Genomic DNA, 12,669 nt, shown 5'->3' on the forward strand with positions numbered 1-12,669 from the left:
GCCCTTCCAGTTCGTCATTTTGGGAAAAGCACCTCGGTTCTACGGACTGATTTTCCAGTGGGACACTCAACTTAGAGACCCTTTGCTGATCCTGGAGAGGATCTTCACAAATAACCAACCTAAAAAGACAATTACCACCTTCCAAGAAATCATGGCACATCTAATAAAAAAGGCTAGATCTCGCCTCCACTCTCTTGCAGGGTGGGAGTTCACATGCATATACTTGCCACTGACCACTGGGGACCTGGAGCATCTGCTTCAGACCAATGAAAGTCTCCAGTTTGCCCTAGATAGCTATATAGGCCAAATTTCAGTTCATATCCCAAAACACAAACTTTTTAATCGCAATGTGACCTTTCATCTGACCCCAAAATTAGTCCAAAGCAGGACTCCTCTCAAAGCTCTAACCATCTTTACAGATGGCTCAGGGTCATCCCACAAGTCGGTATTGACATGGAAAGACCCTAATACCCAAAAATGGGAATCTGATATCCAAATAGTGGAGGGATATTCACAGATTGCAGAGTTAACAGCTGTTGTCAAAGCCTTTGAGAAATTCAAAGATGAACCCTTTAATCTGGTCACACATTCAGCTTATGTTGCTGGTATAGCTATGAGAGCAGAACATGCTCTTCTCAAAGACCTTTCCAATCCAAAGTTACACCAATTCATTTCTACATTAACACGCCTAATTTCCAACAGAAAGCAACCCTATCATATAATGCATGTGAGGTCACACACCGACCTCCCAGGTATCATCACAGAAGGGAACAGGAAAGCGGATGCACTAGCCATGGCAGTAGAGACTGCTAATGTCCCTAACATCTTTGCCCAGGCAAAGTTGTCACATGCATTTTTTCATCAAAATGTACCTGCCCTTATCAGAATGTTCAAGCTTTCAAAAGAGCAGGCAAAAGCTATTGTTGCCACATGCCCGAGCTGTCAAAACTACCAGATACCATCCATGGGGACGGGAGTCAATTCCTGAGGCCTGAACAGCTGCCAGCTGTGGCAGACAGATGTAACTCACTTCACACCCTTTGGAAGGTCAAAATATGTGCATGTATCGGTTGACACATTTTCAGGAGCAGTATTTGCATCGTCACATCCAGGAGAAACTGCACAGCACACCATAAAGCGCTCCCTCCTTGCCTTCGCTACCCTGGGAGTACCAAAGCAGTTCAAAACAGACAATGGACCTGCCTATACCTCTCGTAAGCTAAAAGAGTTCTTCAGTGAGTGGGGAATAGAACACAAGACAGGCATACCTGCAAACCCCATAGGACAATCCATCGTAGAAAGGACACATCAAACCCTCAAAAGAGTCCTCAATCAGCAGCAAGGACAAACAAGAGCCATATCTCCAGTTGAAAGACTTTGCAAGGCTCTCTATGTCATCAACTTCCTAAACTGTACAACATCAGAGCCTGACCCACCAATACTTCGGCACTTTGCAAATACCACCCAAGCAAAGCTCACCGAGAAACCACCTGTGCTGGTGAAGGATCCAGAAACACATCAAATCACAGGACCTTTCCAACTGATTACTTGGGGAAGAGGGTATGCGTGTGTTCTACTACCATCTGGTCCAAGATGGTACCCAGGAAAAAACATCAAACCATACCTAGGCACTGCGAACACTACTGCTACAAACACGGACAAGAATCGTCCTGAGTCAAATACAAGACCTCCTCAAAACCAAGCGAGTTCTGCCTGGAGACGAAGACGTCGCCGAATCTCCACATGCAGGGGAAAAGACCGTCCCATCACGCAACAACAGACAAAATAGAAAGCTGAATAACATTCTGCTGCATTTAGCCGGAAGTTAGATATAGCTTGAACACAACATTGTTCTCTGAATTTCATGTTTTTACCCCTCTATACCCTGAAAACCCTATTATCCCCTTTTCTCATCTCTCACCAAAAAACCTATACCTACTCCCCCCATCCTTAGCTTATTAGAGAAAAAAAAAAAAAAAAAAAAATAAGGGGAGGGAAGTAACAAGGGGGAAAACCCTAACCATCTTGTCATAAAGATAACAAATTTTATATTGTTATTCTTATATTCCCTATCAGAAGCCCCATTTCTGTCCAAAGATGAAAAATATCTCCATTGGTGTTGTCCTCACTGTTGCCTGGATGCTCTTCACCATACCGTATGCCATCGGTTGGATTAGCCCACAGCCTAGCCATAATGTTTGGGTAACCTTAGCAAAAACATTAAAACAGGATAACATGTGCTTATCCATGGGAAGCACTGATAACCCGCTTTCCACATGTTTAGTAGGAGTTCCTTCACAGCCGATGACTGGCCCGTCTATAACGCAGAGCTCCTCCGCACCACAGGTAAGAGACCCAACCTGGCAGATACTTGGGACGAGTGGACAAAAATGTCGCCCAATGCTCTAGAGGAACCCCAAGAATTGGACTTGCTGGGGTCCTCCAAGGCAACATACTGCATCAAATTTTACTTCAGACACCAAAAAAATAATTGGCCAGAAATTGACCAGACCAAAAACACATATCGAAAAGACATATCACCCATTAACAAAGCTTATAACCCTCTCGATTGGTGTAATTACACTGCTCGTGTGATCTCTGTGTCCTCTCTCAATCCCAAAATATTACTCAAGGGAACGTTTCTCATCTGTGGTGACAGAGTGTGGGCTGGGATTCCCTCTCGACTCCAGGGAGGTCCCTGTACCCTCGGGAGACTTTCTACCCTCACTCCAAATATCACCTTGTTACACAATTGGAAAAAAGAAAGTGAATTAAAATGCCACAAAAGATCCTACACAGAATTGGATGAAAATTGCGATCCCAGATTATATGATTGGAACAAACCAAAAAAGATTGCTGTCTCCCTATTCCTACCATGGGTAGCTGCAGCTAAAGCCCTTGGTGAAGTAAATCACCTCGGGTGTTGGCTCAGTAAGCAGGCTAATGCTACATCTGCAGCCCTGAGCGATCTCTTAAAGGAAGAAGAAATCACAAGACATGCATCACTCCAAAATTGAGCAGTGATTGACTTCTTGCTGCTTGCCCACGGACACGGCTGCGAAGACTTCGAAGGGATGTGCTGCTTCAACCTCTCGTCATGCTCGGAATCCATCCATGCGAACATCCAGAAACTGAAGGATCTCGTGAAGGACTTGAAAGTAGAAAACAACCCAGACTGGGTTAATCACCTGTTTGGTCAATGGGGATTAACAGGATGGGTTGCATCTTTGGTAAGGGAATGTTGTGGATTTTCCTTGTAATTGTCATTGTATTAGCCATGTTCTCATGTCTCGTTCATTGTTTCAAAAGAGGTATAGGGAACGCCTTTTTTCTAAATACAGAAAGTGGAGTTGTAGCAGGCACAGGGCCTGCAAACCTGCCTTGGCGTTCAGAGGCCTAAAGACAGGCAGGATGCTGAGTCAGCATGACTGGACCTTAGGAGCCCCTCTCTCCCACTCTTGGACCATTGCTTATCTCTCTGTAAGGCTATAGGTCACTTTCTTTTAACCCTTACCATTGGACAATTCTCAATCCTCCCTTGCCCTATATAAACCTCTGTTTCTGCCTGGCTCAGTAGAGCCGCTGTCCCTGAGACCCTTCGAGACACTCCATGGAAGAGCTACGAAGAAGACCAATAAAGACATCGTCTTGGAACCTCACACAGCACTCTCCTCTCTTTCCTGGTCTTCCGAATGCCTGCTGCATGCCCCCCAGCCAAGCCTAGCAAGCTCAAGAGCTGAAATCACTCATGAGCTGAGAATCACTAAAGCTGAATATCACTAAAGGCTTGCTAAGGCCCAGGCTGGAGGCACTGCTAGAGCTTGGGCTGACTAGCCCCCCTCAGAGTTGTGCTATCCGGCTTTGATGCAGCTCCTGGGTACACCCCGTAGCCCAGCCAGCGGCATTAAAAGACTTCCCTGTGGAACCTCACATGGCTTTTCTCCTCTCTCGCCCTGTGTCTGCCTGCGGCACCTAGCAAACTGAGCTGAAATCACAAATGAGCTGATCATCACTAAAGAGCTGGTATCACTGAAGCTTGCTAAGGTTGCCTGCGGCCAGGAGCTGCTTGAGAACTCGGACAGGCCGTGCCAAAGCAAGGCTGAGCTATCCGGTCTCTATGCAGCCCAGCTGGGGACACCCCATAACCCAGCGAGCGGCATTGTTGACTGACTAATCCACCAAGAGTTTCTTCTTTCCTGCCACATTTCACTGAATGAGAGCTCTGTGAACATTTTGGAATCTGTGAAACAGAAAATGTGTGCCTAAAGCTGAGGAAATCTCCTCACAACCCACAGTGTTTTTGTGTAGTAGACTCTCTGAAAAGTGGCAAAGCTGAATGCCACGCCTGGACTTCAGTTCTGTCTGGATCACATAAGGCAAAGGATGGAGCGTCAGAACACCGTGAGTGTTTGAAAAAGTATTGAATTGCAAACATCCAGCAACAGTTTGTTCACGACTAGAGTCAGCTGAGAATGCTCTTGCTGTCTGAAAAACTAACACACAGCAGTAGAACTTCATCTCAAAACGTAGTGATAAGCTCATTCTTACACATTCAGTGTTGCAGAGAGATGCAGAACAGAAGACGGTAATGAAGTACCTCTTCTCCAAGCAGTCTTGAAACTGCACACAGCACACTGCCTCTCTGTATTATCCTTCTGAGACAGACGTGCCACTGACATTTTTCACTCTCGCAGCTCATTTGTTAACTTTCGGCAGCTGCTTTCAGAGCAAAATCCTCTAGAAGTAAAAGCCAGTGCAGGGCTGAACCTTCTTCTTTCCCCACATAAGTCACATCAAACTCATTCCATCACTGTTACCTTCTGTTCTTCACTGCATCTACAATTTCAGAGCCTAAAGCCAAGCCAAATTTTTTCCACAGAGGGCTGGAAGAGGAATAGGTAGCAGCAGAAGTAGCTCTTGTTGAACTGCTTCCTTAGGATTTGCCACTGTGCATTCAGCTGCCACAGCTACACTTTCTTGCAGCCAGCATGCTGTGCACACCCAACAAGTGCTCTGCAGCTTCGTTCTTCGCCGTTTGTGTTCTCTCACACCTTCATTGTCCCAGAGGCAAATTGTCGTCTACTTCTCGCACAAACACTGTGAGGGCAGCGAAGCGCTCTTAGGTCTTGCTTCTGCTGAAACACATTTGGGTCATGCATTTTCCCCCAAAGAGCTATGTGGCCCCGAATTTTGCCTCTCCTGCCATTTAAATCTAAACAGAAAGCTATATCTTGCGCAAAGAACTGTGCCAGGACAGCTGCACACACAAGCCTGCCATTTTGTGGCTGCATTTTTCACCTTATGTGATCCGGAGAGCAATGAAGCCCAGAGATGACATTCAGCTATGCCACTTTTCAGTCTGTATACTATACAGAAATATTGTGTTTTGTCCACAGGTTTTTTCTTAAACTTTATATACACACATATCTTTTCTGCTCTGCAGAGTCCAAACTGTCCATGTATCTCTTGCTCAGTGAAATGTGCCAGGAGAGAAGCACTTCCTGGATTAGTCTATGTTCAAGGAATTCAACACAGTGCCACAATCTGGGTGATGGGAAGGGCACACGTAGGACATGTTTTTGTCCTGGCACATTTTTCTGTGCAAGATGTCTCTCTGGATCTTTAGTCTTTTCAAAGCTTAAATGTGCACAAAACTGTAATGTGGTACTTAAAGCTGAGAAGGTCTGTGCTGAGAGCACAGTGATGTGGCAGTGTTTTGCAGGTTGAAAAGTAAAGAGGACTGCACCTTGACAGTTATTCAAATAAAAATTTCCACAAGTTTTAAGGGCAAGCTCAAGGCAACTTTGTTGTCCTGGAAGAGTGTGGGGTTTCACCCCCGGATTGGGATGACCCCAAAAGATGGAAAAGTCCCTCCTCCAACCCGTGCCTTCGAAGAAAGACTCAGTAGTCTTCTGTTGTCTGTTCTCAAGGTTGTTTATTGTTGGTTATCTAAAAGATTCTTCTCCCTGAACTGCTGTGGCCCGTTCAGCAGCTCAGACAAAGGCACACTGCCCTCCCAGGGGGCTGGTGCCATCTTTTATATCATATATTACGTACTACATTTTTATGCTTTTTCTCCAATACCTACTATCTATATTGAATGGTGACTTTCTACTCTAAACCAATCTGTGAGTGCCAACATCACCAAAGACATGGACGTTAGGAAGGAGAAAGAAAGAGGACAGGGCACACCCAAGTCCCTCCATCTTAGATCTCCTGACCCCCATGTACAAAACTTGGACCCCTGCGTACAAGGCTTAAAACCCCCCTGTACAGCACTCAGAAATCCTACCCTTTACTTCGTGACTACTTCTACTACAATATCTAAACTTTTGTGACTTCTTGTTCTTCCTGCAAAGTTGGTAAACTGTTCCATGGGTCAGATTCAAAGCCACAGGGGTCTCTGGCTGCATGCCAGGGTCTCAGATGCTTTTGACCTGGGTCTGGAACGTCCGAGAATGTCTGTGGGACATTCTGAGTTCCGACAAAAGAGTTCTCTGCTCAAAACATAACTGAGAATCTTTCCGTTAATTTCAGACAAGAGAACTAAACTAAGGGGGCCCCTGTTTTTAACTGTGTTAAGTACATCCACCAAGTGTCCTCCAGCAGAAGCAGTTCGCTGGAACACTTCCCTGCCAGCATAGTGTTTTGTGTGTGAAGTAGAGGACGATTTGCCTCTGTGAGGATGTAAGCATGACAGGTTACAAAAGGAGAAGTAGTAAGAGCCGAGCACCGGGCTATGCTGAGCATAGCCTACCAAATTGGAAAAGTCCAGCAACAGCTCATTCACAGAGTTAGCTAAGAATGCTCTTGCTGCTTGAAAAATAAAGTGTTGTCAGTGGAATTCATCACACGACTTGGAGATTAGTTCTTCTTTAAACTCTTAGTATAGCCGAGTCTCTGATCACCCAGTCCATAGAATACCCAAAAAGATGCACCAAAACAGAAAGTGTTTTTGAAGCAGCCCTTCTTTAAGCAGTCATGGAACTGAGCACAAAATAGTGCATTTTTCTACCTCCCTTCTCAGATAGACATTCCCTCATTATTTCCACTCTCACAGCTCCGTTGCCAGCTTTCAGGAGATCCTTTCATAGAAAAATGCTCTAGAAGTAAAAGCAAGTGCAGGGCTGCACCAACCACTTGCCACACATAAACTGCATCAAACTCACAGATGGAGCTTATTCCTACCCTTCTCCATTGAATCTATCATTGTTTTGCCTCAGTTTTGCTGTGTAAAATAAGCGCAATTGTTCCTACAGAGGTCTGGAAGAACAACAGGTAGCAGCACAAGTAGCTCTCGGTGAATTGCCCCCTTACTTCTGCCAATGTGGATTCAGAAGCCACGCTCCTCTGGCAGACAGCCTTCTGTGCCCACCAAGCCCGTGTTCTGCGGCTTCTTTCTACACCTTTTGAGTCCTGTGGCTTTTTCATTCTCCTGGAGGCAAATTGTCATCTACTTTAAGCACAGAACACTGGGCCAGCAGTGGAGAGCTCCCACATATTGCTTCTGCAGAAGCTTGCCTGTAGCTTTCCCCTAAAATCTGTGGAAACTTCTACTGGCACCACATGCAATTGGCAGTACTCTTTCCCTTTCCATCTGTAAATTGCCGCCAGGTCACCACTTCTCTGCTCAATGTACTACCTCACAAAATTCAGGTTTGCAGAACTAAAGATCCGGAGAGACATGGCTCTGCTTCTGTCCTGTCTGGATCACATAAGGCGAAGAATAAAGCTTTAATGTGTGAGCAGTCCCTGGTGCCATTCTGTTTGGATACTCACTTGGTGAAACTTAAGGCTTAGGACAGTACCTAGCGCTGAGAAGGAAAGTGCCCATAACTGGGTGAATACTCATGGTTTGATGGGTGCAGTTGAAATTGTAGGCAGCAAGATCTTTGTCAGCTGTCACTTTTTTGTACTCTTTTTCCCAGATGTTTTCAAGTTTGTTAGTAGACTCTGAGAGAGTGAAAAGTTTTGTTAAGGCATAGGAGCTCGTGTTTCCCTTTGAGGTTGGTCTAAAGAAAAGTGTGCAGTCAGAAGGGGAAGATCAGGGAAATCTTTTTGTACTGCACAGTAGATTCGAGAGCAGGGACATTCCCAACTTGGCCCTGCGCTCAGGGGGTTTCAACCTGTTTCCTTCTTTTGTGAGCTGACAGCGCCATTGTGTGGTTGTTTTCATGAGCTCTGACAGTACCCAGGAAAAAAGACAAGCGCTCTCCTGGCTCTAACCCATTCATATTGGAAGCAGCTCAGGGAAGAGCTCTGCTGTGCTTCCTGGCTCTTGGAGACTGACAGAATGGGTTCCTGCATGTAGGAGGGAAGGAAGAGGAATCGTTTCATTCTTGGCTGAGTAGTTTGTAAGCTGCAAAAATAATGCAATTGCAACACTGTGTCTTCCTTTTAGACCGTTTTCTGTGTGATCAGCTGCTCAACATGTAACTCGCATGCACTGAACTACATGCACCTCCCTGGAGATATACGCTTTCTCTAAAGTTCTATCCTACCCTCTAAAGTACCATCCTACCCTGTCAGTCTCACAGATCTCAAACCCTTTCAAAACGTCCAGCAGCTCCTTTGTGCTGTAGTGTGTTTTTTATGCTTTATAATGGTTTTGTCTTTGTATCCCCTTATTTTCCCCTAATGGTTTACCCCAGATTGTGTCCCCTCCCTCTACCTGTGTAATCCCTCTCCTTTGCTGAGATCATCCCCAAATCCCTGCCCTGGCTCTCTGTCAGTCACTCAGCATCCCATTCCCTCTATCTAGAACTTTTGGTCGAGGACATTGAGTCATTAGCCAGAGGCTAGGGGTCAACCCCCAAAGTGTTACCCCATATGCTGTCCTAAATGTCCATTCCCCCAGTCTCCATCCCTTAAGTTCCCTTATTGGTCAGTGAATGTTATCTACTTTCCATTTCCACCTCCCTTTAAATGTTACCTTGGCACCTCTCCGGGGGCTCTGAGCAGCAGGCCCCCTGAGGTTTGTGGGGCTCCCTGGAGCCCCTGAAATAAACTTTTGATTAACCCCTGCTAAGAGTCAGCCCCTTTATCCTCCACCATTGTCACCACCGTCTCTTCTGTTGCAGGCGATCAGCCTAGCTGCCTTCAGTAGCCCCAGGGCACAGGATAGTGCCTCCCTCCGCCGCTGCCCACCGTGTTGGGGCTGGCCGGGGTTCACTCAGTGGCACTCAGAGAGACTGGGACAGCTTTGCAAAGAAAAAGTGCTACAACAAAAATCCAGTTCTGGCTTTCATAGTCCCTTTGCAGTCTGTAAACTACACAAAACATGCTAGTGATTCACACTTTCCTTCCCAGCTATATGTATAGCATCAACATGTTTTCTCAAAGTGGCAGAGTTCATCTTTACAACAAAGCATTTTCAACTGCACTTCAGATTGAAAGAAGTGCCAGGACAGAAAGTACTTGTTGCCCTACTGGCTTCCACATGAAATACAGTATCTGCAGTTCAATCACTTTCACACACTTTCAAGTGTGGCTGAGTCCAGGCAGCTAGAGATCCTACAGAAGTGCTAGGACAGAAGACGCTCTTAATGTATCCCCTTCTCTTAGCAGCATTTAAGTTGAGCACAATGCGCTGCTGCTGTGTATCTTCTTTTCCAGATAGACCTACAGTCACTTTTTCACGCTCACCTCTTCATTGCAAACATCCAGCAGCTGTGCATATAGATTAAGGCTCTAAAAGTAAAAGCCAATGCAGAGCTGCACCTTCACCTTGCCGCACATAAGCCACATAAATGCACTCTCTGTATCCATTTTCAGCTGAATCTGCCAAGGTGATCTCTGGATCTCATGGCCTAAATATAAGGAAAATTTATTCTACAAAGGGCTGAAAGTAATTGGTAGCAGCAAAAGCAGCTCTCATTGAATGTTGTCCTACTGACTGGTAAGGTAAATATGGCAAGCTGGGCAGCGGCAGTCATGCTTCTCTAACAACCAGTACACTGCTCACACCAGCCCAGTCCTCTCCTATTCATTCCTCACCTTTGGAACCTGTCTCTCTTTCATTCTCTCAAAGATGAATCATTGTCTCCTTCTTGCAAGGAACACTCCTCCTGAAGCCAAGGGCTCCAGTGAATTGTTTCTGACAAAAGATGCTCGGGCCATGCACTTAACTACTCAACTCTATGTATTCCCTACTCCCACCATTGTTGTGTCACAGAGAGAGGGACACTGGGGGTGCCACGGCTGGGGTGTCACAGACAGGAGAACGCTGGGGTTGTCACCACTGGGGTGTCACAGACAGGGGAACGCTGGGGCTGTAGCACTCCTGCCCTGTCCCAAACAGCTCTGCCAGCGCCTCGAGGGGACACAAAGGCTGAGCTAAAGGATGAGAATTGCAGAAGGGGCTGAGCTGGGAGGGAGCCAGTGGAATCATGGAGTGCAGCCCCTGGCCCTGTACAGACAGCCCAACAATGGCAGCCTGCGCATCCCTGGGAGGGGTGTCCAAAGGCTCTTGGAGCTCCGGCAGCTTCGGATCAATCCAAACGCAGCAAGGAGGAGAAGAGGGGGCGACGGGGAGGTGCCGCCGTGCCCCCGAGCGGGGGGATTTGGCGCGGGGCCAAGAACAGGGTCCGGGGGCCAAGGGCGGGCGTACATGTAAAGCCCCTTTGGACTGTCGACACGAGCGGCCCGCCGGCACCGCGGAGCGCGGCCCACGGCAGGCGTTCCAGGGCCGTGCGCAGGCGCAGCGCCGGCAGCAGGGGCGGCCGCGGAGGCAGCGCGCGAAGGCGGCGGGAAGGGCCTGAGGGCGGCGCGGGCGGGGCCGCCGCGGGGCTGCGCCTTGTGGCGCGAGTTTGCCATGTCTTATGTACTCGGCTGAGAGGAAGCACACGTTCCGACTTTCAGCAGTTCATCAGCAGAGATGGCCTTGAGGAGAGATTTGAAGATTCTGCCATCTTTTAGGAGGAAGGGTTTTGCTGCGGAGCTTACTCCGGCACACATCCCACCCCCGATCCGAAGCTGTTGTGGTACGATGGTGGCTGAAGGAAACGGACAACCCCCAAATGGAACATTTCTGAGTAAACTCTAGACAGAAATCTGATTGGAAAATTAACCCTGACACTAACCCTAATCCCCAACTGTAACCCCCCAATCCTAATCCTCACCCAAGTTTTTTTTCCACATTGATTCTAAAGAGGTGAGCGTCTGGGGGAGGCCCAATGGATAAATGTGGAGGGATCCGGGTGTATGACAATTATGTCTCTCCTCAGGATTTTCTGGAGTCGCAGCCTCTGGAGATGCCTTGCTAGGGCCTCCCCCCCGCTCCCAGTGGGTCTGCCCAGACAGGCAAAGACCTTCCCAAACAGTCAGGCACCCCTCCTCACAAAACCAAGTGGGCCCCCCCCAAACAGTCAAGGATCCCCTCCCTGTGCTCTTCTGCAGGGAGACATGCATGCAGGGCTTCATCTGCCCGTCCTCCCCCTTTATTTGGAGTGTTTTATTTCCACGAGCAACCCCTGACACCCCCTGGTGAAAGATGACACCCCTCGTGTCAGCCCTGCTATAGGGGATCTCAGGGCCTTTCTCCCCTCCTCTTCGTCTCCACAGCAACATGAGGCCCCGCACACTGCTTGATCTGAGGGAGGCTCCCCATGTTTTGGTGTGCCAGTTAGGGTCTGTGCCCCCTGGGATCTGCTCTGTTTTCCCCTGGGGCTGACCTTGGCCGAGGGAAATGCAGCAATAAAGAACGGAATCTTGAAGCAGTTTCGGGATCTGGAGGGCCCCCACAGCCTGAAGGGGTGCAGGAAGTGGGGAGTGAGAGCAGCCACCCCAACATGGGGTTCCCCCCAGTACCTGCCAACCGGTTTGGTCTCAGCACTGGTATAATCCCCTTTCACTGGAAACCCATTTCTTTTGGGGGAGAGACAGGAGCCTAAAACAACCCCCACCTCCCAGCCAGGGGGAGGAAGCCTTTTCACCTCCCCATTGGAGTGCAGGGGATTTGTGACCCCCAAGCTGGGGGATGGGCATTTTGCGACCTCACCCAGCTGGGGTGTGGGGTGTCTGTGACCCCCTCAATTTGGGTGCAGGGGTTTTATAACATTTCCCAAGTTGAAGTGTAGGCACTTTGTGACCCCCGCTCCCCTTTGGGGTGGGGGGCTTTATGAGACCTCACAGACACAGTTGGGGTGTGCTTTGTTACCCTAAAGTGGAGTGTGAGGTCTTTGTGACTCCCCTAACTGGGGTGTGGATACTTTGTGAACCCCCCCACAGTGGAATGCGGGGATTGTGATCCCCCCGTTGGGTTTCAGAGACTTTATGAGCCCCTGAATTGGGGTATGCGGTCTCTGTGAGCCCCCCCCCGTCTTCCCAGGGTCCCATTCAAACAGTTTTGGGGTGCAGGGGGGCAGAGTCCTGTAAATAACCCAACTCTCCCCTGCCCCAGGCAGTTTCTGTGTATTTGCAGTTTTGGGGGGTCACACAGTGGGAGCAGGGTCACACAGAGGAGTCACACAGAGTCAGGAGTTGTCACACAGTGGTGGGGTGTCACACACAGCTGGTAAGGGGTCAGAGCTGGGGGGATGCCAAAGCCTGAGGGGGGTTACAGCGTGTGGGGGCATCACACACAGCTAGGGGATATCAGACATAGGGGCCATCATACTGCTGAGGGTTGTCAGAGCTGGAGGGAGGGTCACACAGCCAGGGAGGTCATTC

General features: G+C 48.3%; 1 protein-coding gene across 27 annotated transcripts in view; it reads right to left on the minus strand.

Annotated features, from left to right (window-relative positions):
- MEF2C (myocyte enhancer factor 2C) overlaps positions 1 to 12,669 on the minus strand; it is a 280,803-nt gene that overhangs the window by 156,912 nt on the left and 111,222 nt on the right. The window lies entirely within an intron of this gene.

This window comes from Motacilla alba, chromosome Z (assembly GCF_015832195.1).
Source record: "Motacilla alba alba isolate MOTALB_02 chromosome Z, Motacilla_alba_V1.0_pri, whole genome shotgun sequence".
NCBI lineage: Eukaryota > Metazoa > Chordata > Aves > Passeriformes > Motacillidae > Motacilla > Motacilla alba.